General features: G+C 39.1%; 1 protein-coding gene across 2 annotated transcripts in view; it reads right to left on the bottom strand.

The window, feature by feature from the left end:
• The window catches only part of CTNNA2 (catenin alpha 2), a 1,104,237-nt gene extending 1,085,958 nt beyond the window's left edge, over positions 1–18,279 (bottom strand). For both annotated transcript variants that reach the window (XM_070429588.1, XM_070429589.1), the window contains exon 1: positions 18,110–18,279. The gene's annotated coding sequence lies outside the window, so the exon portion shown is untranslated. The remainder of the gene's footprint in view (positions 1–18,109) is intronic.
• Positions 18,280–24,975: the final 6,696 nt, after the last annotated feature.

Below are 24,975 nucleotides of genomic sequence, written 5' to 3'. Positions count from 1 at the left end.
GCCATCTCTTACTCTACTTCGTCCCATTGGCTGTCAAAACCCGGAGGGCTCATGGGTGAAAGCGATAAATAGATGCAGGATTTGATCTGACAGCCTACCTTACTTTGCCTCTGTATGTTCTGGGTAAAAATCTGAACCAAGGGTTTGAAGTGAGAATAACATTTGTCTCTCTCTGCCATGTGTTGTTTTTTTTTTTTGTGTGTGTGTGTGTGTGTGTGTGTGTGTGTGTGCGCGCGTGTGTTTCACTTTGCTGATTTCCTTGACTTCAGTGATTAAATGCTTCACACTATTCCTTTCTTTCCCCTCAAATGTTTTTTATTCTTTGTTTATTTCTTTTAGGTGCTGGTATTCTTGGGGACGCATACCCCATAATTATTATAGCACTTTATGCAATCTTTGGGACACTTCTTCTACTTCCACCATCACTCCAAAATTTCTAATTTGAATGCAAACAACTCAGAAGTCCAGACCTTATACATAAGTATCTAGTGAAGACTTGCATCTGGAATTCCTTTAAGTTCTCCAAATTTCAAATCACCAAACCAAACATCAGCTTACTCCTAAACTATGTTTCACACCAGGAGGACAAGGGATAAAAATTAGGTTTCACACCAGGAAGACAAGTGATAAAAATCAGTTATCCTTTTCTGTACCGTTATCCTCATTCTCTCATATCCAGATGGTTTCTGATTCCTATTTTATCAGTGCTGTTTTCTCCATCCCTTCCACCTCCTCATGCATCATCCCTCTTCCAAGCACACTGGCAACTGTATTATTTGTTGGTCCCTAAAACTGGTGACATCCCAACCTTCATGTTTTCTCCTTAGCCTGGAATACTATGTTATAATTTGTGTTTATGAGAAACTTCTACATGTTCTTCCACTTCCCATTCAAATGTAAGTCTTCTTGACCTTTATCTAATGTTGTTTGACCATAAATACTCCTTCATTGTTGCTATCTAAAAATTTGTCTATTCCTCTACTTCCTAACATTTTCTTTAGTTATTTGTTTGTGGCCTGTCCTAATGGCAGACATGTCTCAATCATCTTGATAGTCTAAGTAGGGTATCTTACCTAAGAAAGGCAATTAAAACATGTCTTTTTAACTGTATCAAGCCTAGCTGTGAGCACAGTTAAGTATCATTTTCAAAGTACAATATTCATTTACAGAATTACACAAACATAGTACAATTAATTCTACTCTACAATGCCAATTTGCTTTCAGTTCATGTCTCAGAAAAAATATATGACTTAAAATTAAGACAATTAGTGATTCCTACTTTCCAAATAGAAAAACAAATAAAACTTCAAATAATTATTTGATCTGCTTGCCTTGTATTTTTGAGATACAATTTACATAACATAATTCACCATTTTAAAATATAAAATTCAGCCATATTTTAATATGCCCAGCCAGTATGTGCAACCATCACCACTATCTAATTCCAGAACTTTCATCACCTCAAAAAGAAAACTCATACCCATAGCACTCATTCATCACCTCTGCCCTTCCCCCAATCCCTGGTAACTACTACTCTGTTTTCTTGTCTATATAAATTTGCCTATTTGGACATTTCATATAAATGAAATCATACAATATGTGACATGTTATACCTGGCTTTTTTCACTTAACATAATGTCTTCATGATTACCCATGTTTTCACATGTATCAGTACTTATTCCTATTTATGACTGAATATTATCCCAGTGTAATGATATACCACATTTTGCTTATCTGTTCTTCAATTGACAGCTTCAGTTGGGGGCTGTAACAAATAATGAAATAAGTGTATAGGATTTTGTATTAATATATATTTTCAGTACTCTTGGGTAGATACCTAGGAGTGGAATTGTTGGGTCATAAGATAACTGTAAGTAACTTTTTGAGAAGGTATTAAAATAATTTCCAAAGTGGTTGCAGCATTTTACAGTCCACCAGCAATATATGAGGATTCCAATGTTTCCACAGACTCACCAACATTTTATAGAGTCCCTCTTTTTTTATTAGAGCCAGCCTAGTAGGTATGAGTAGGTATCTCATAGTGGATTATTAGTATATTTGCATGTATCTAATGATTAATGAAGAAGAGCATATTTTCATTTGCTTACTTGCCATTTGTATATATCCTTGTGAGAAATATCTATTCAAGTCCTTTGCCCTCTTTTTATTTATGTATTTGTCTTTTTTATTATCCAGTTATAATAGTTGTTTATGTATTCTGGATACTAGAGTTTTATTATAAATCTATGATTGTAAATATTTTTTCACTTTCTCCTCTCCATGCTGTCATTTTTCTTCTTAATTAAATTTACTGGGGTGACACTGGTTAAAAAAATTATATAGGTTTCAACTTTACAATTCTATGATACATCATCTATATATCACGTAGTGTGCCCACCATCCAAAGTCAAATCTTCTTTTGTGACCATATATTTGACTCCATTTACCCACTACTACCCCTCCCACCCCCTTTCCCTGTGGTAACCACAGTACTGTTGTCTGTGTCCTGAGGGGTATTTTTGTTTGTTTTTCTTGTTTGTTCATTTCTTGGTGTCTTTTGATACAAAAAAGTTCTTCATTTTGATAGAATCCAATTTATCTTCTCATTTCTTTTGTTGCTTTTGCTTTTGATGTCACAACTAAGAAACTATTGGCTTGATCCAAGATCATTAGGAGTCAAATCAATTTTTCTTCTAAGAGGTTTATAGCTAATTCTTATATTTAGGTCTAAGGTATATATGTTGAGAGAAGGGGTCCAAATTCATTCATTTGCATGTAAACATTCAGTGGCCACAGCACCATTTCTTGAAAAGACTCCCTTTACCCCAATTGAACTGTCTTGTCACCCTTGCTGGAAAAAAAAAACTGGTCATAAATGTATGGGTTTATATATAAATGCTCAATTCTATTACATAGATCTACATGTGTACACTTATGTTGGTACCATGCAGTTTTGATGACTACAGTTTTGTAGTAAGTTTTAAAACTGGTAAGAGTGAATCCTTCCATTTTTTTTCAAAGCTATCTTTGGCTATTCTTGCTTTCCACATGAATGTGAGTATCCATTTGTTGATTTTGGCAAAAATGGCAGCTGGGATTTTGATAATGATAGCATTGAACCTGCAGATTAAATTAGGGGAAGCTACCATGTGTAAACACTGATGTCTTTCCATTTATTAGGTCCTTCCATTTCTTTTAATGATGTTTTAAAATTTTCAGTATACAAGTCTCCAATATTTATATATTAGTAAATATCTGCACTTTTTTAAATGAAAGGGAAAATACTGAGTATAAGTTATTTTATAATTATAATAAGGAGAGAAATAAAATCTATTCAAAGTTAACATTCTCCCTGATAAAACTTTTTATATCACATACCTATAATTTTTTATAAAATATTTACAAGAAATACTTGAAAAAGAATATTTTTATACATTAACTTGTCTTAGTTAAAAACAATTCTGCAACAGTAAGTTAAAATAAGCAGCCACAAAATGTAATGCACCTTAATTTAAGAGATCAGCTATTCATCACAGCAACAGCACACAAAATTCTTTCCATAGGCAGCCAGGCGTCAAGATAATTTCATCAGATAAATAGATCTACCTCAAATTATTCAAGCCAAAAACAGCTATATGCTGCTCATGGATATCTTTGTTCAAACTTATAGTATTAGTATTATTATAACATACTTATTTGTGCAATTCTTTATGAAAAAACAGAATTAAAATGTTAACCACATTTTTATAAACTAGATAAAGTGATTCAGCATTAATAAAAATATCTTGACTTGCCACTTACTAATAATTTCAAATCCATATTCAATTAATATCCTACAAAGAAAATCCATGCTTTCAATTTGTATCATCTTTAATAACTGATGTGGATCACAGAATTTTGATGTGATGGGTTCATTAATGATAAATCAATACCGATATGTATGCATACAGCTTAGACCAGATGAATACTTACAGTTAGTTTAAGGCGATTTGCCCATTTTCTTAATGTGCAGAATCATTGAAAGGTTTTCATTCAAAGTAACCATTTTTCATGATAAAAGATCATAAAAATAATACTAAAGTTCACCTTCCCCTGAAGTCTGAAACAGATCTAGTACCCAAAAATTAAACTCTGCACCAAACTGAACACTCCCAAAGCTTCTGAGTAGTGCAGAACTGGCTGATGTCTTAGTATTTAAACATTCCAAAAAACAATGCTGAAAGTAGGGTGAAGATGGTATACAGCATAACAGCTTCAGTATAAAAATGATGACAAAATAACAGCCAAAGAATAAAGTCATTTAGAGAAACTTTAGAAAGTTTAATACTGTGAATATTAGCATAAGCATGTTTATCACCATCATCAGAACAGTGTTCACTCAATGGAATCCAAGGTCCAGAAAAAATCTAGCCCATGCTATTGAAGAGCCACATTAAAAAAAAAATCACTTTAAAATACTTAGGTATAAAGGCCTAGAAACATACTAAGTAAATATTTGGAAGTGAGTATATGGAATCCAAGTATACACTGCTTATTCCAAAGAGAAAGATTAACAAATATACTGATTGATTTTAAATATAATAATGTATTTGGCGTACTAAGGAAGAAATAAATATTGAGAATAATTTTTAAATAAAAAGGTATATTTAGACTATAGTATAGTGTACTTCATAGATGAAGAATCATTCACACTAAATCTAAATGACTTTATTTTTTTTATATAAATGACTTTATTCTTTGGCTGTTATTTTGTCATCATTTTTATACTGGAGCTGTTATGCTGTATAACATCTTCACCCTACTTTCATAGATGAAGAATCATTCATACTAAATCTAAATTAGAATAAAAAATTTCTAATTTAAAATTTGAAGAAAATTAAAAGAAAAAATGAGCAATATTTGAACCATGAACTGTCTCTTCTTAATAAATGTCCTTCATTTTTTATGGCCTTCAGTATCATAACTTTTTTTCTTCATAGAAAAAAAAAACATGCCAATGGAAGGACTATAAACTAGATGATAGAGGTGAGGAACCTTTTTTCTGCCAGAGCCATTTGGATATTTATAATATCATTCACGGGCCATATAAAATTATCAACTTAAAAATTAGCCTGCTATATTTGGTCAAACACTGTTTTTTAATCCTCATCCAAGAATATTTTTCCATTGATTTTTTAAATGTATTTTTTATTGATTTTTTACAGAGAAGAAGGGAGAGGGAATAGAGAGTTAGAAACATCGATGAGAGAGAAACATCGATCAGCTGCCTCCTGCACACCCCCTACTGGGGATGTGCCCGCAACCAAGGCACATGCCCCCGACCAGAATCAAACCCAGAAACTTTCAGTCCCCAGGCCAATGCTCTATCCACTGAGCCAAACCAGTCAGGGCTCCATTGATTTTTAGAGAGAGTGGAAGAGAGAGGGAAAGACAGAGAGAAACATCAGTGTGAGAGTAACATCAGGGCCCAGGCCAGGGAGGAGCCTGCAACTGAGGTACTTGCCCTTGACCAGAATCAAACCCGGGGCCCTTGAGTTCGCAGGCCAACGCTCTATCCATTGAGCAAAACCAGTTAAGGCTGGTCAAATATTTAATTAACTCACCCCTAATGACTTGGCAGGGCCAGACCAAATAATTTCTTGGAACTTATACAGCCTGCAGGCCAGACATTCCAAACCCCTGAATTAGAAAGTTGTTACTTCTCTTCTCAAATTATCTTTAATTAAATATAGTACCAGTTAAAATATCAAGGGTGTTATTTATGAAATTTGATAACCTAGTTTTCATATCCTTCTAAAGAGAAGGTATAAAAACAGACAGAAAAGTTTGGAAAAAGAAAATCCATCACTTACTGGCTATCACAACATACTGTTAAACTATTGTAGTTATGATAGCATATTATTACTTCAGGGACAACAGTCTTTAAATCCAGAGAATATAATAAGTAAATCATACTAAAATAAATAATCCACTAGAAAAACCTCGGTAAACATACGAACACACTTATCACAGCAGAAGCAAAACATTAGGCCTTTAGGCAAAAAAGAAAAGATACTCAACCTCTCTAGAAATCAGAGAAACAAATTCATAGGACAAAGAGATACCATTCGTACCTATTCATTGGTAAACTTCTCCACCTTTAAAATTATGCCATACTGGTAAAAGGGTAAGGACATTTATATTTCCTGATCTGCTTGTGGGATGTAAATTAGCACTACCATTTTAAAGAGAATTGGGCATCAACTATTAAAATCTAAAATGTGCATACCTCATGACTCCAAACTTACAATTACCAGTCTATCCTTTGAAAAGCACACACTAGTACATGTGGACAAGAAACCTGTTTAAGGATGTTTTCCATGGCATAGTTTGAAATAGCAAATTGGCAGGAACTAAATATCTATGAAAACAAAGATTAAATAAATCATAGTACAACCACACTATAAAATAATAGGTAGCGGTTAAAAAATAATGGTGTGGTCTGGCCAGCATAGCTCAATGGTTGAGCATCGGCCTATGAACCAGGAGGTCAGGGTTTGATTCCCGGTCAGGGCACATGCCCGAGTTGTGGGCTCCATCCCCAATGTAGGTGTGCAGGAGGCAGATGTTCAATGATTCTCTCTCATCATTGATGTTTCTCTCTCTCCCTCTCTCTCTCTCTCTCTCTCTCTCTCTCTCTTTCTCTCTCTCTCTCTCTCCCTTCCTCTCTAAAATCAATAAAAAGTTACATTTTAAAAAATGGTGTATATATTTATTACCAGCTAAGCTCTATGTGAAGTGAAAATGAGGGATAGAACTCCATGTTACCATTTAAGTAAATATAAAAGTGTATATCTTGCTACACCTGCACCTTTGAGGCACCTTCCTTAGTCTCCCAAAGTCAATCTGTCCAGGACGCAGCCCATACCTGAAGGCAGAGAGCACAAACATTTTACCTCTGTAGGTAGCCAAAAACTGGAAACTTAAACTCCAATCAATGTAATGTTACACAGATATTGATGTGAAAGAAGACTTCTCATTTTCCTAGGAAATGCTCAATATGTTTAATTAAAAATGAGAACACGATACATAATACCTATGATCTCAGCTTTGCTTTGAAAAGTCTTCTACATGATAAACTCGGATACTGTATACTCATAACGTGGAGGGGGAGGGGGACAAAAACAACCAGAAATTCACCAAATGTTCACTGGAGAGTTAGACTTCAGTAATTTTTATTCTCACATTTATTTTCTTTGTTATTTTCTAGATGCTCTACAATGGTCATGTATTGATGAAAGTGTGAAAACACAAAACATGTTCCTTTTGAAACAATGTCCCCTCTGTGACTGCATTCTTGAGATACCTCTATACAGATAGTGTCCAGATATGTCCTGCCTCCCAGCCTCTCCCTTTTACTCCCGTCCCACTCCTCAGCGGCCTCCTGAGCAGTTATCGGAGTCCCAGCCTCAGTTCTGGATGTGACTTCTCCTCTCCCCCCCAGTGCTCCTTAATCTCATCTTCCTGCTGACACAGCCTGTCCCAGTTCCCAGACCAAGGCAGGGCTGAATAAGGTACTAATACAAGGTCATCCCTTCCTTCATCTCCCTCCCATCCATACTAGAGCAAAGCTTCTGGTTCTGTGTCCGCCTGGACTTGAGACCCATGCCATTGCGGAGTCCATACCACACTGCACTACACACTGTCATGTTCTAGCTGTCATGTTCTCTCTGGGATTAAACTGTTCAGGTACTTTTCACCTCTACTAGACTGTTACATCATGAGGTCAAGTGCTACTATATCTTATTCATATACAGATCCAGGGCTATATCTGGCAAAGCAGTGGTTTCAACAACTTGTAAGAAAGTTTACTTGAGCCTAGCTGGTTTGGCTAGTGGATAGAGCATTGGCCTGTGAACCGAAGGGTCTCAGGTTCAATTCTGGTCAAGGGCACATGCGTGGGTTGCGGGCTCAGTCCAATGTGCAGGAGGCAGCCAATCCATGATTCCCTCTCATCACTGATGTTTCTATCTCTCTCTTTCTCTCCCCTCCTCTCTGAAATCAATAAAAAATATATTTTAAAAAAAGAGAAAGTTTACTTGATGTATGACTGCTCCATTTGTTTAACCAGAAATAGGATTTGTTCAAAGATAGAATGAGTTTGGAGGCTTAATCTATTAGCTAGCACTTATAAGGAACTAATGCAGGCCGAGGTTTATAACAGAATTATTAGGGGGGAAAAATCACACACACACACACTCACACACACAAGAATCTAAAGTGGTTGCAAACACCTTTAAAAAAAGAGAGAATAATTACTGTTTTAGTTTCTGCTTTAAAAGCAAAACATGAAAATCTTCTTGCCCGAGGTCCTGATTTCACAGATGGGCAAACCGCAATCAAGTTGGCCTGCCGGGATCTCAGGCTACTGCCAGCGCGGACTTTTGCCTCCTGTCCCAGCTCCATGGGCCCCATGGGCCTGGCTCTGCTCGCCACTATTTGTCTACTTGCCAACTCTGAACTATTCCCTTGGACCTAGACTCGCTCCCCTGAACTAGGGTCTAAATGTCTTCATTCCTCTTTTCCTACAAACCTAGCTTTCTACTTCAACCTCTTTCCCAAAGACTGAGAACATCATGGCAGGTCTCTAAATCAAATTATCACAAACACTGCTATTTGCTTACCCAACATTCCTTTCCCCCATCTTTTTTTCTGAACAGAACTGCCATTCGGCTCATCTACCCATTAGTCTAAGCCAGCCGTGGGCAAACTACGGCCCGTTTGAAATGAATAAAACTAAAAAAAAAAAAAAAAGACCGTACCCTTTTATGTAATGATGTTTACTTTGAATTTATATTAGTCCACACAAACACTCCATCCATGCTTTTGTTCCGGCCCTCCGGTCCAGTTTAAGAACCCATTGTGGCCCTTGAGTCAAAAAGTTTGCCCACCCCTAGGACTCTAAGCCCATCATGCATGGTGATTCCTTCCCCTTGCTATTGACTGGATGGGATGGCCATGTGATCCAGTGCTGGCCAGTGAGATCAGACGGGACCACTGATTGAAGATGAGGTCTGGACTCAGAACGGCAGAGTCCAGAGACCGGCAGAGAGGAGAATCTAAGTCTAGGTCTGATGCCTGGAGTGACCTGCCTCTGGATTGCTTATGTTTACAAATATTTTTGAATGTATTTCCTTTCTTCTGCTGCCAGGTTACACATGGCAAATAGCACCTCTCTAAAAAAAATGATCAGTGGCTTTGTTTTCCATTTTTTTTTTAATATATTTTATTGATTTTTTACAGAGAGGAAGGGAGAGAGATAGAGAGTGAGAAACATCGATGAGAGAGAAACATCGATCAGCCGCCTCCTGCACATCTCCCAGTGGGGATGTGCCCACAACCCAGGTACATGCCCCTGACCGGAATCGAATCTGGGACCTTTCAGTCCGCAGGCCTACGCTAAATCCACTGAGCCAAACCGGTTTCGGCTGTTTTCCATTTTAAAAGAACAGCTTTAAAATAGGAATCTGGTGGATATTTGGATTGGTTTTAGTTTGAAACTATTATGAGCAAAGCTGATACTCATTTTCATGTAAAAACAGCCTTTGTGCATATGTTTTAATTTCACCTGGGAGCAGAATCTCCAGGTTGTGTGCTAAGAGTATTTTTAGCACTCAGGGAAACTACCAATGTGTTTCCTAAAGTGTTACATTCCCACCAGCAAACTCTCAGTGCATCATCTGGTTACTTCACACTCTCCAAAACTTGATATTGTTGGTCTTTTTCAATTTAGCCATTCTAGTGTTTGTAGAGTGGTAGTATACTGTGGTTTTTAAATTTCATTATTTGGGTGAATAAGAGAGTTAAGTGGCTTTCTATATGCTCATTGCTCATTTGTATACCTTCTTTTGTGAAATAGCTCTTCGGATATTTTGTTCATTTTTAGTTGGATTGTTTGTATTCTTATTGAGATGCAAGAGTTCTATATACAACTAGAATAATTAGTCTTCTTTCAGATATATAGAGATACATAGATTTAGCAAATCGTGTGTCTTTTGAAGAGTGGACTTTTTTTGATATAAAGTTTAGTTTCTATTTTTCTTATAATTTTATGATTAGTGCTTTTGCATCCTAAGACTTCTTTGCTTCAACCAAATCACAGACTTCTTCCTATATTTTCTTCTCGAAGTTTATATATTCAAAATCATTTACAAATCTCAAAACATATGCTCAACAAGAGACAAAAATGAGTGCATATTTTTATGATTCAACTATATCCATTTCTAGAACAAGAAAACCTAATCTATAAAGATGAAAATCAAATAAAGCAGAGGCAATGGAAATTTATCTTAGTTGAAGTGGTGGTTACACAGGTATATTTGTCAACACACAACTGTAAATGGATGTACTTTATTAATATATATATAACCTATCTCAGCAAATTTAATTATAAATTTTTTTTAATCCTCACCCGAGGATATTTTTCCATTGATTTTTAGAGAGAGAGAAAGACAGGGAGAAATATCAATGTTAGAGAAACACATTGATTCGTTGCCTCCTACATAAGCCCTGACCAGGGCCCAGGGCCAGGAGGAGCCTGCAACCTTGGTATGTGCCCTTGACCAGAATCAAACCCAGGACCCTTCAGTTCACAAGCCGACACTCCATCCACTGAGCCAAACTGGGTAGTGCTCAAAGTTTTTAATGGGAATTTGGAGCTGGATTGATAGAAAGACTGGTGACCACACAGTCCCACAGGATAGGATCCGGGGGAGAAGCAAGACAAAAATATTAACCTTAGAGTATACTAGTATATAACTTCTTAAATAAATGTTATTCTAACTACATAAATATCACTTAGTGTTTCTCAAAGACAGTGACATTACACAAACAATCCAACTGTACTTTGGGCTGGTCCCTAAATGAAGGTAACTGACTGTACCTGCAATCCAGGAAAGATCATAAAAAGGAGAGAGAGGGAAAAGATGGGGAGATAAGAAAATGAAATAGTTCTTAGTTTTCCTTTGTCCAGAGACACTGTGAAGCTAAATTTGCAATTTTCTTTCAAAAGGGAAAGCCCATGGCACTGAAGATGAAGGTTTTCTCATGTAGCAAGTGGTTTATGTTTCAAAAGAAAAAAATCAAACAGCACACATGCCTTGAAATTTTAAAGAATAATCACATGTGAAAAATTTAGAATTTTATAGCTAGAAGACACTACATATATCATCTAATCCAAGTCACTTAAACATTTAATAAATAAGCTTTGGACAGCTTGAGGCTTATCTAGTCATACAACTAATTAGCTGAAAACCTGAAGGAAAAACACAGGTGTCCTGAGGTCTGATTCAGTGCTTTTATAAAATTACTAGAGGCCCGCTGCACGAAATTCATGTATGGATAGGGTCCCTAGGTCTGGCTGGACATCAGGGTTGATCAGGGCCTTCCGGCTGCCAGCCAGGGCCTTCCTTCATTCCGTGCCGCACCCTGGTGGTCAGCACACGTCATAGCGAGCAATCGAACTCCCGGTCTCCTGGTTGAACTCCTGAGGGGACACCTTGCATATTAGCCTTGTATATATATAGGTAATATAGCCCAATGCTCTTGACAGAGCAAGGATTTTAAAAAATCCTGTTGAATGAATTCAGGTTAGGTTAATGTGTTTAAAAAATACATAGAACATATAACAGAAGAGAGGGATAAATGTAAATGCTGACATTTTTTTCCAAGGAGTGCTATATAGACTCCGTTATGCCATTTCTGCATAGTTGAGAGGGGAAATGGGGCATATTTTGTTAAATAACACCAGCAGGTATCAATACCTGAAGAAAAAAATGAAGTGAAGAGTAGTCATAAATTCTCAAGAATTGTGATCTACCCTCTCCTAGAACTAGCTGAGGACAATTCCTTCTTCCTGAGATATTTAAGGTACATTCCTACCTTCTTACTGAAAGATGAATTAATGATATTTAACAACTGCTTTGGGCCCTGTGAATTTCCGATACACTTGGATGAATGGATTCTCACCAAACCCTTGTCTAAACACAATTAAAATCAGATGAGAACATCAGATTCTTTGGTCATTTATGGCATCTTTGTCAGTTCTAGTAGGCTGTGGGAGAACTGACACGTCTCCATTAAAAGTTAATAGCTTTGTTGAGCATCTACCTATAAACCGGGAGGCTGTGGTTCGATTCCCTGTCAGGGCACATGACCAGTTGCGGGCTAGATTCTCAGTAGGAGATGTGCAGGAGAAAGCTGATCAATGATTCTCTCTCATCATTGATGTTTCTATCGCTCTCTCCCGCTCCCTTCCTCTCTGAAATCAATAAAAATATATATTTTTTTAAAAAGAGTTCATATCTTTAGTTGTGAAACACCAAGGCACTATAAAAAAAAGATTGTGGATTTACTGCCAATATGGAATGAACAACATAAACCCAATTTACATAAAATGAATATATCAAAAGTGTCCTATTAATGTTTCTATAGCCCGTGTGATCTTATAAAATTAAATTATTTCTACCCCAACACAATGGCATGTCAGTCATTTAATGTAGGAACACTGAAGCAAGTTGGGATGTTAGCTGATCTGGATCTCTAGCCCAATCGGGCTGTTTCCACAAGTGTTGTATTACTTGGCTCTCCCAAAAAGATAAGTAAACAAAATAGCAAGACACTGAAAGCTAGCAAGATACTGAAAAACCAATACCTGTTTTTACATAATGCTTCACAACCATGATCTAGTTTAAAAGACTGCTAACTGAAAAAATACACATATGTATATACATATATGTGTCTGTATAAACAACTGCAACATGAACTGCATCTGCATGGGAGCAAAAATATAGGAAACCCCTAATTAATCAGGCAGTTATAAATTTTCAGCTCAATAGATGAAACAAAAGTGAATTCATTTTATTCCATCCTTACTCCACCTCTCTGCTTGGACAACACCTTAACCTGAGTTCACAATTCTTATTTCACTCCTGTTAATGCACATGGGACTCACAGCTGAAAAGTAACAGTCTCGGAGTTGTATACACAGGCAGCCTTTAAACAAAGAGGCACAAAAGTCCGGTAAATTAAGCTTTATAAAGTCAGACTATCTCTTTGTGTCTTTTATAATGTGTTACAAGTAATAATTTCAAAGAGTTATAGAATGCATATTTGTGGTCGGGTTAAAATTCACCTCCACAGTAAAATTCACATTTGAAAAAAATAAAAATGTCCAAAAGTCAATTTTTTCAAAAATTACTGATGCTTTAATATGGAACTGACTAGAGGTAATATATTTGAAGATGTTTTATTTAGATCTGCTGAATCTTTAAAACATCAGAATATTGAGAAAAACCTTAAAATATAAAATAAAAATGCTACGTCTGTGGTCTGTTAAACTGTTAGCTTTTTTATATATATATTCATATTCTAACTATGTATCTTAAGATAATATCCACAAAACCAATTTCTTATCTTATTAGAACTACAAAATAATAAATATAAGAAAAGCATTAACTATGTTGGAGAAAGCAATGAAATTGTGTCTATCTATTGAAAATGGATTAAACATGAACACTATAAAAACTGACCTTTGTTACCTACAGGTAAAATGTTCTAAAAATCTCTTTTTACATATATAAAATAACTTAATTATATCACTTATAATGTTGGATATTAATTATATCACTATAATGCTGGATAAATTATTCATGGATGTATATTTCAAAAAAGTTAATGAACACCGACCAAACACAAAGGTTTACCAACAGTCTTAGCTAGTGAGCAATTGCCACCCCACACTGAGAAGATATTTAGCTTGCTCAGACACAGTGCCAGATAGATCCTCTATCCTTAGCCCACCTTCACCCCCAGTAAAACATTTAAAAGATCAGAACCCATTTGGAATTATTAATAATCTTGAACAGCCCCCACCCCCAAGAAAAGGGCTTGTGGTGATTAAGCAAAGTCAATAATAAAGTGAAAATAAAGTTCCAAAAAATACAATTACTCTAACAGACACTGGCTTCATATATACCAACATAAAATAATCCTGGTTATTATTCTCCAAGAAAAGAGTCCAGAAATACTTTGCAACATAAGAGAGAGCTGTGATAACTATATTATCATAATATTAAATAATTGTTTAGAAAGGTTAGGTTTTCTTTAAGTTTAAAGAAACGGATAAAAACGATACTCTGGGCCCACCCTGTGACACAGACCTTGTATTCCTCAGTGTCCTGGGGTGGAGCTTCGGGTGAAGCAAAGAACTTACACAAACTCCCCTGGGTAGCTGAACACTCTACGATAGAATGGACCTCACACACAAGAAGTTGTTTTATCCCAATTGCTACAGTAATTACTCTAACTGTATATATCTAATACCTTTTAATATACTCATCAGTATGTAAAAAATTCCAGGAACAGCCTTCCCAAACACAACAGGCTTCCTCCCGCTCTGCTTTTCCAGCTGTGGGACCTGCCATGCATGACATTCTTTGCAGGAGTCTATGTCCAAGCTCAAGCGCTACTCCTGACTGGAATCTTTCCCTGGCTCCAGAAACATCTGTCCTCTTTGGAACGCCTCTAACACATGGTCTTCATTTCTTTCCAGTACATCAACATCTATTGCAGTGATGGCGAACCTTTTGAGCTCGGCGTGTCAACATTTTGAAAAACCCTAACTTAACTCTGGTGCCGTGTCACATATAGAAATTTTTTGATATTTGCAACCATAGTAAAACAAACACTTATATTTTTTATATTTATTTTACATATTTAAATGCCATTTAACGAAGAAAAATCAACCAAAACAATGAGTTCGCGTGTCACCTCTGACACGCGTGTCATAGGTTCGCCATCACTGATCTATTGTCTTGGACTGTTTTTAAACCATTTCTCCTCATTATAATTATGCTTACTTAACACATGCTTTGTAACACATTTAATCCTTAATGCAATCCCATGAACCAGATTCCACCATAATTCCCATTTTTCGGAGGAGGAAAAAGACTTAAATAGTGTGCAAGGGCAGAACACTCTACTACTTCAGTAGAGCATGCACTCAAATCTAAAGCTCTCTCCAAAGATCTCCTTCTTTGCTACTGTGAAATATGACCTCGTGCAAATGCCTGTTCTCAACTAGAGTGTAAGCTAAGGTCGAAGAGTGTCTTTTACTTCTTTTGAAAACCTCATACCACTAAGCACAGGGTTAGGAAGGTTTTAAGCGTTCTGAGGGAAGCACAGAGAATGTTCCAGAATATTTCCTATGGGGTGCACAAAATGTTCTGTTGGGCTTTATATGGACTATACATTCTTAAAGGTCCAGTAAACTAAAGGCAAAAGTCTGTAGAAATGAAATTCTTCAGAAGTTGGTCCTTATCTGTAAAATGGATTATAGTCAGAGTAGCAGGCTGCTTCTATAAGACATTAGCTGCTTGTCTATTTCATGTTGTATTAATTGTACTCAAGTCTCTCTCAAAATCTTGCTGTAAACAAGTGTTCGTTTCTTTTCTTTAATAACCTTGTAAATTTTGTTTTCTGTGAGTGAATGAATATTTACAAAGGAAACAAATTAAAGGTACCTTTCTTTCCTTAGTAAGCACAGTATTTAAAAACTGAGCACATACTCACATCACTCTTTATAGCAAACTGCAATAAAAATGAGCAGTGTGGCCCTAGCTGGTTTGACTCAGTGGATAGAGTTTCAGCCTTCGGAATGAAGGGTTCTGGGTTCGTTTCCAGTCAAGGGCACATGCCTGGGTTGCTCAATCCCCAGTAGGAGGCATGCAGGAGGCAGCCAATCAGTGATTCTCATCATTGATGTTTCAATCTCTCTCTTCCTCTCCCTTCCTCTCTGAAATCAATAAAAATATATTTTTTTAAATGAGCAGGGCTGCTTCCTTCCCACACTACATATATGAAGCCCCACAGAGAGAGAGAGAGAGAGAGAGAGAGAGAGCAAGAGCAGTAGAGTTACCGGGAGGGAAAAGTCATCTGAAAGTACATTAGGATGGTACTAACTTATATATTCATATACAATCACCACCAAAGTTTTTACTTGCTTCATGGCATTCCAGGAAAAGGAACATCAACAACACCAACCCCATCTACAACTGTGTTCATTATTAAATAAGGTAGCCATTCCAATGCACACAGGGCTGATTGCAATTCTGTATCAGAATGTTGGTAACACTCATAATTCAACTACCTTTCAGCCACATTGCTGCAGAGTCAGCCAAGCCATTAGTGGAATTGCATTCCTACCAAGGAGAGTTGGGGCCGGGGGTGGGTCCATCATTCCCAATATCGCACACTTCCTAAAAACTGTTTCAGATGATTAACTATATCAGCTCTCATCCAATCAGCACTCCATCACTTTGAAAGGTAATTCTCCTCATCTCAACTCCTACTTCACAGTCTCAGAAAATGCAAAAGTGCATATTGTGCTACTGGCATATAATAATTTCGATGAAAAGAAAAAAATCAATAATTTGCTCCACACAATAGTTTTTTTTCCTGGCAACTTCACTGAATCCGCCATTAATTTCAGTCCCTCCCCACATACTCATTAAACATAAAACACAGCTGTTCTACAGATATTAATATTTTCTGCTTTTGTTTTTGTTTTTTTTTAAAGGAGACTATAGATAGGGCAAAATGCAGGCTTCTAAAGACTCCATTTTTTGATTTGTACTTACACTGTTTGTTGGACCTTTCTGAAATGATGAGTACACTGAACATTCTGAGGCATGGCTGTCTCGCCACACATAAATAAAATTTGCAGCAGTAATGCTTGCAAAAAGGGAAACTGACAACTTACTATTAACCTATATAACAGAAGGGGTTGGAGTGTAAGCTAAAGAAAGCAAAGTAAAACATGTGAGTTGGTGAAAACAATGGGTGCCAAAGCAACTGAAATTTTAAATTGTTAATAATGACCCCAGAGCTCATTCAACTTTTCCATAAACTACAAAACATCTTCTCTACAAACATCTTCCCAAGTCCTGTCAGGTAGGTGCGATGCGAGGAGGGTAAGGTCATCGGCTACAGGCTCTCGTGCACCTAATGCTATCAAAGTGGTATATTGATAAGCCTGTAGACCATAACCTCATTACTCCAGAAACTGCCTGTCCATTGACCTCTTTTAGAAGTTAACCCACAATGAACAAAGTGCATCTCTTCCACCCTTCCACTCCCCATCTCCCCAAAGCAAGCCACTTCAGTGCTTTGCGTGCTGATGAAAACATTGCATAAATAATAATGTGGTGCACACGCCTTAAAGTTTAGAGAGTTTGCGCCTTTCAAGTAGGCAGAGACAGGACTAAGAACACAGGGGTTCAATCCCAAGCCAAATGTTAGGCGGGTGGTTTGAAAACATCCATCCAAATAGGCCCAGGGGAAAAGGACACAAGCCGCATCCACTGCTACCACCCTTCTCTCCCCGCCCCTCTTTCTTGTTCTCTTCTTTCCCGGTGGCTTCTCACAGAGACCATCAAGGCAGGGAAGCCCGGATTTTCCATGAGTGAGACACACACTGAGAACATGTAATTCCCGGGAGAGAGGGGTGTGGGGGGCTGCGGGCAACACGTCGAAGTGACAGCCCTCCCCGCCCCCACTCTACTACAGCACAAATCCATAGATTCTTCCTGGAGCCTCTTGCCCTTTCAGTTCTTAGTACTCTTTCCAACTTGACCCTTTAATCCAAATAACGTCGGGACCTGCCAGGCATCCGCCGTGGAAGAGCAGGTCTCTCAGTATATGTGCCCAGTTTTCTGGGAGCCCCTGAACCCGGACAGTTTAGCAGGCAAAGGATCTCCCCTCGGGAAGGGGTGAAGAAAGAGATGGAGACAAGAGGAAAAGGATGCAGAGCTGCGCTCTAGGGCGAGCGGCTGGAAGGAAGACGGGGAAGAAAGAAAGGGTGGGAAGGAAGTGAGGCCGGCAGAGAGGAAGAAAGGGATGAAAGGAAGGCTGGAAGGGAGAAAGGAGGGGAGAGGAGAGAGGGATGTTGGGAAGGATGCGGGCGGGAGGGTTGGAGAGCTGGGAGGGAGGGGAGGATGGAGAGGATGGGAGGGAGGGAGGTTGGGAGGGAGGGAGGCAGGCAAGGATGGAGGATGCTCTGCTCGGGACTCACCTCTGTGGGTCGGTGGGAGTTTCTCGCCTCCTCCTCTCTCTCGCCGGCGCCTAGCAGCTGGAGGGGTGATCACAGAAGCGCTGGAGAGGCGGCGGCGAGCGCAAGGGCAGCAGCTGCAGCAGCCGCCTCTGGCCGAGGTGCGGTGCCTCCTGCTCCGCCCGCCAGCCCGGGTCTCCGCCTCACTCGAGCCTGGAAGCGGAGCCGCTCCCCCCGCCCCCCTCCCGCTCCGCGTCCAGCCCCAGCGCAAGCGGCAGCGGCCCGGATCGCCGCTAGGGGAGGGAGTCAGTGCGCAGGCGCGGCCGCTCGCCGCCTGGCGCGCCCCCGCGGCCCCCGCGGCTCCGCGGGGCTCCGGGCAGCACCGGGCGGGGTGGGGGTGGCGCGAGAGCGCCCGGCCTGGGAGCTCGGAGCCGGCTGGGCGGGGTCGGAGTTGGAGAAGCCCCCAGCTCCGCGCGGCAGGTGGGGGGAGGGGATGGTGGTGGAGGGCGCAGGTGCCGTGTCCATGACAACCGCGTTACCCTGCGGGCGGGGACGTGGAGCTGAGTTGCGGGGTAGGCTGGAGGACTGGGACAGAGACCCAGTGCGAGAGACATCCAGGAGGGGAAAAGGGACTAGGGCTGAATAGTAGGAATAAAGGGTGAGCCGCAGAGGGCACAGACCGGTGGCAGGAGGAGGGCAGCGCCCCCGTGCAGCGACAGTAGTGACTGACGCGGAAGGGAGGTTTGCTGGGACCTGGAGTCCCCAGGGGAGGGAGAGTGGACAGTAGAAGGAGCTAGGAGAGCAGGGGAATGTTACAGCAAAGGGAGCACTGGCTCCTTTCACAAGCCTTTGTTGAGCACTTTCTCTGTGGAAGGCACTGTGATTGTTTTATTGATTTCAGGAATATTCCTGAACCTCTCATTTGAGCCAGGAACTCTACTTAGGCATTTTGAGATATGCAAAAACGTTTAATATCTCGTGTTTGTCCTAGAGGAGGTTACACTTTAGTTGGGGGAACTTACATAGAGATCGCAGGGAGTATTTGTGCTCTGCCCACTACATCAACTGAGGCTTGAATGTCACTTACAGAAGCGCTAGAACCCAAGAGGTGCACAGCTGCGTACAATCTGAAACATAAGTCACAGTGATATTTGTTCTGCTACAATGCTAGCTAACTTGTTTTAAAGTCAAGAGAGGAAAATAAAGAAAAAATCTGTGTCAGTTTGGTTTGACACAAGCGATGCTGTGTTCACAGCATGCTGCCTGTCTGGTCTCCTCGCCCACAGCAACTTCAATGTGATTTCTCATGCCGACATTGGTAGGCTCTATATCACTTCATACACACTTTTTTCATTCCTTCTTCGTTGACTATATCCCTCTGGTTCCCAAGCTGGCACCTGCAATTGTTTGAAAATTATGTCAAAGCCAAGTGCCTTATTTTCTCCCGGCAATGTCATGAGAGCTCTACCTCTGTCCATTCCTCTCTTTCTCCTCCAATATCTTCTCGCCTTGCTTTTCCTGTTCAGCACTACTTTACCAATTTAAAAATTCCTGGAAGAAAATAGGAGTCCCCAGATGTAGGCTTAAGAAAAACCTCCTTAGTCCACAACAATGTTTCAGGACCGTGGACAGCAGCAGAGAATGCTCCTCCCACCAAGCTTTTCCCCTAGTCTCAGCCTATAGAAACAGGATAGACGCCAAAGAAGGTACAGGATGTGCTTCTAGAAGGACAAGCTGAACTCCAAAGGATTTGTGTGTGCCAAGAGATGTGATCAGACTGGAATAAGGAAAGAGCGTACCTGGAAGAGGATGAAAAGGCATTAGACTCTTCAACTAGACTTTGAAGAGAAAATAAGATTTAGGGAGGCATCACAGGGCTCTGAAGTGGGAAGAGGGAGATAATTTCGCTAGGGAAGTGATTGAATATAAATAAGGATACTTCATACCACTGCTGCGCAGTATCTTCCTGGAGGCAGGGACACCTCTGATTTTAAATGGTCCAAGAATGTGGAAAGGATAAAGTAGTCTCAGTTAAATGAGGTAGAATACTTCCAAAGATTGACTTCTTGTTCTTGTTGTTGTTGTTACTGTAATTTTTTAATTCACTAGTCAGGCTGAAAGGGATAAACTAAAAAATACAGGCTAAAGAGTTATCAGACAAGTTCATCTCTAACATTCATCTATAGCTTTGTGTATTGTTTCAAATTAGGTGTAAATGTTTAATTCTGTTTTAGTCGGCAGCAGACAGAAATAAAAACTAACATAGACCAATTGTTGTCTTGTCAAATTGAGATTTTGGTCTTTTTTGTTTTGTAGTGACTTTAAAAACCTTTAAAAGTCACTTTTAAAATATTTATAAGGTATCCATGCAATTGCTTTAAATTATGGGTAATAAAAAAATAACAGCATAAAAGCCATTCTTTATTTCTCAAACCCTTGGCCTCACTCACTCTTCCTTCAAAATGCACCAAACTGTTTTCTGTCAATTAGATAGTAATAACAAATTACTGGGCAATGCACTTAAGTCACCAGCAGGCAAATAGCAGCTGAGATTTTTGTTCTCTGCCTCCAAATAATTTACTAACTCTCTTATGTTTTGAATAAAGGGGAACTGAAACCCCTAGTTACCGTATGGAAACATCAAAATTGAACATTATTTAAGCCATATTTCTTTCTCTCTGGTAATAGTCTAAATACCCTTGTATACATAGTGGCTATCATTGGATACTGAGAAAGTATCATTTTACTTGTCCTTATCCTAAACTAAGGGAATACTTTTTATCTTTATTTCTTTACTTTTTAACTGCTGAGTCTGGCTGTTTTTTTGTTTTCTTTTTTTTTTTCCTTAGTTGTTTTTGAGTGTTTTTTTAGATTTCTTGATTGAAGTGTTGTTCTTCATTTCAATGACACAAACACATACAGCCCTCAGAAAAACAAGCAGCTTCCTCTCCCCCCATTCATATTAACTATTTATACCAACAGAAATGAAAAACAATGAGTAATGTTAAAAATATATTATTGTGTGCAGATGAAAAACTAGAATACGCAATTAAAGTACAATTTGACCTGCAATATGATGTATAGATTTTTTAGAATAGAAACCAAACCAATACTGGCAATCCTAAGTAAAACTATCCGTAGTGCTAATACAGTTCAATGTCTGGTCTCTGCACACTGGAACCCTCATTCAGCCTGTCAGCTCCTAAAGTTTTCCTATCAAGTCCTCCTGAGCAATTCATTTTTTAAAGACTTTATATTGCACAGCAGTTTAAGGTTCACAGCAATTGAGCAGAAAGTACAGAATTTCCATACATCTCTTGCTGTCACCAAAGCAAAACCTCTCCCAGGATGTGGACATCCTGTACCACAGTGTTGCCTTTGTTACAACCAATGAACCTACATTGACACATTATTATCACTCAAAGTCCATAGTTAACACTAAGGTTCACTCTTATACATTCTATGGGTTTTTGACAAATATATAAATGACATGTATAACCATTGTAGTATCACACAGAATGGTCTCACTGCCCTAAAAACTGTAGGTGTTCTGCCTATTCATCTCACCCTCCTTCCAGCCCCTAGCAACAACTGATCTTTTTCACCGTATCCATAGTTTTGCCTTTTTTCAGAATGTCATACAGTTGGAATCGCACAGTACATGGCCTTTTTCATATTGGGTTCTTTCACTTAGCAATATGCATCTAAGTCCCCTCTGTGTCTTTTCATGACTTAATAGCTCATTTCTTTTTAGTGCTGAATAAGATTCCATTGTCTGGATGTACCACGGCTTGCTTATTTATTCACTGACTAAAGAACATCTTGGTTGCTTCCAACTTTTGGCGACTATGAATAAAGACAAAATATAAATTTCACTTTTTAAGCGCTTTTTAACTATGTCATACCTTGTCACAATATATGTTCCATATGAATAGTACCCCAGGATTTCTTCTCACATGATTTTGTTCTCACAAATCTAACAGCAGATTTCTTCTCTTTCCTAAAAATAGATAACCAATAAAACTCACTTTTGTTGTTTTTATGTACTACTTTCATCACATATATATATGTGTGTGTATGTGTGTGTGTGTTACTTGCTTTAGAATTCTTGTTTTCTACTTATTCTATCAACTCTAATTTTCCTACATAAGTATATTAATCATTTGTGCCCTCAGATAATCATGTATGTGTAGTATTATATTATATAGATAGAATATGGTAGGCAGAATAATGGACCCCTTAAGAGTCCCATGTCTCACTCCCTTGAGCCTGTGAATATGTTATGTTACCTGGCAAAAGGAACTTTGCAGATGTGATTAGAGTTACAGAATCTGAGGAAGAGAGATTATCCTGGATTATCCGGATGGACTCAATATAATCACCTGTACTCTTAAGTGTGGAAAAATCTGTCCTTGGCTACAGCCAAGAGATTCATCAGAGAGATGAGGCAGATGGAAATGAGTCAGAGAGATTCCAGGTACGAGAACAACTTGACTGGTTCTGCTGGCTTTGAGGGGGGCCCTAAACCAGGAAGTGAGGACTGCCAAAGGAAGGAGGGAGGGAGAGAGGGAAACATGGATTTAAAAGAAACACATCAATTGACTGCCTCCCGCATGCACCCCGGCCACCTGGGCATGGAACCTGCAAGCCACATACATGCCCTTGACACAAATTGAACTGGAGACTCTTCAGTGTGAGGGTGAACGCTCTAACCACTTAGAAATACTGGCCAGGTCTAGACACAGAATTTCTTAATAAGGGTTGCCCCTTGAGTATAACAGGAAAGGCACCTCTATGTTTAAAGCTATGGCTATACATTTTACACCAGGTCACAGAGTTGGTAGATGGTGGGGGCGAATTTTTAATTTATGCGATTAAAAATCCAGGGTCCACACTGTTCTTCACAGCTCTCTACCACCTCTCTACTGAGGAAGAAAAAGTACTCCTTCCCACAAGTCAAAACACAAAGATCTTAGTTCAGCTTTGAGATTGCTGAAACAGAGTTATTTCTTTTTTAACTTGTATTGCATGCAACAAAACATGTTATAAACGTGTTAGGAATTTAAAATATAAAATACCAAGTGCCCTACCAAAGAAGATTTAAATTACCTGAGATATATCTACCATCCTTATTCTATGTACAAATGTAATCACTCATGCACACATGCCTTTCCTATAGTATTTTGTTCAAAAAGTCATTTGATGACTTAAAAAGATTAAGGCCTCTGAACAAACAAATCTCTAATTCTACAAATACTTTTGTTCAAGTGCCTGTTTGCATTGTGTATGATCATGATGTTCTGACTAAGGGTTTAAAATTATCCTTGTTAAGAAGAAATATTCAAAAGTGTTGGCACATTGATTCATTCATCCATTCAAATAACTTTTGGCCCTTGCCTAATCGGTGGCACTTCTCAATGTTGATTATTTAGATAAAAGACACAGTTCTCATAGTTTAATGAAGCAAACTGACAAGTAAAGCCATGGGTGCAGTATAATGTAATGGGAGCTTGCAGAGCACGCTGTTTAGTGTTAGCCCCTATCCATTCCTCTCTATTCCCATTCTAACAGCTGCAAACATCTCCACTGTGCTGACCATATGCTTTAGGCTGAAGTTAGCCTCACTCTGGCTCCAAGACTAAGCCTGGTCTAAGGAGAATCCCATCAACTTATCACAGAAGTTCAGGCCTAAGCTCATTGTCCCATTTCATTCCCTGGCCATAGGATTTGATTTAGGAATTTGCAAATATGGGACAAAAAGAGAAATGTTTAGCATCTTCCAAGAAATAAGCTTCTTTTCAAAAGAGCTAATATGCCGGGGGCGGTCCATCCCTGCTGTTTGACACAGTTGCTGCAGGGAAGGAACATCTGCACAGCATGTTTCAAGGGACCTGGCGAATATGGCATACTGTTCTTAATATGTTTTCTCCCCTTCTTGGTGCTATGAGTTTTAACCAAGGTCACCTCTCCAAGAAAGGTTGTTTCCCCAGGTAGGAATTTTCCCCTGAAGTTAGGGAGGGAGTGAAACTCCTTAACTAAGTGCCAGGCGGGTAGTTAATCACTTTAACTAAGAACAATCATGCTTAAGCTACATAATCTTTACTCCCTGGAATGGAGATAAGAAACACCCTAACCTTTGGAATAGAAACTGACAGGATTAAAATCAACTGGTATAAATACAGATGTAACAAGACAACAGAGACAGAACCTGGACACAGAACTTGGAGAGACGGAACCTAGAGACAGGACTTGGCTGGAGATCCTACACAGAACCTAGAGATAGAACCTAGAGACAGGACTTGGCTGGAGATCCTAGACAGAACCTAGACACAGAACCTAGAAACAGAACTTAGCGAGAGAACTTGGCTGAAGAACCTAGACACAGAACCTAGCCAGAGAACCTGGCTGAAGAACCTAGAGACAGAAACTAGAGACAGAACCTGGATAGAACATGGCAAGAGAACCTGACTAGAACCTGGCGACAGAACCTGACTGGAGATCCAGGCTAGAACCTGGCTGGAGAACCTAGCGAGAGAACATGGACACAGAACCTGGCACCAGAACTTGGTTGGAGATCCTAGCCAGAACCTGGCTAAAGAACCTGGCAACAGAATCTGTTGGGAGAACCTTGCTATGCTGATCGACTGAACGCTGCCTCCATGTCATTCCTTCTTCGCCAACTCCGTCCACACCTTTGGGGACCCCTGGACCCGCTGGGGTTGGACCCCAGCACTAATAAAAGATTTGTCCACTTTATTTTGAATTTTAAATAGATGTTAAGCAAAGAAATGACAGCTTTTTATAATTATACCACCGGCCCAGTGCACAAAATTCATGCACGAGGGGCGGGGTGGAGTCCCTCAGCTCGACCTACATCATATCCAATCCGG

This window comes from Myotis yumanensis, unplaced genomic scaffold (assembly GCF_028538775.1).
Source record: "Myotis yumanensis isolate MYYU_CA2020_CCGP unplaced genomic scaffold, mMyoYum1.0.hap1 SCAF_11, whole genome shotgun sequence".
NCBI lineage: Eukaryota > Metazoa > Chordata > Mammalia > Chiroptera > Vespertilionidae > Myotis > Myotis yumanensis.
This window is presented reverse-complemented; position numbering and strand designations above follow the sequence as displayed.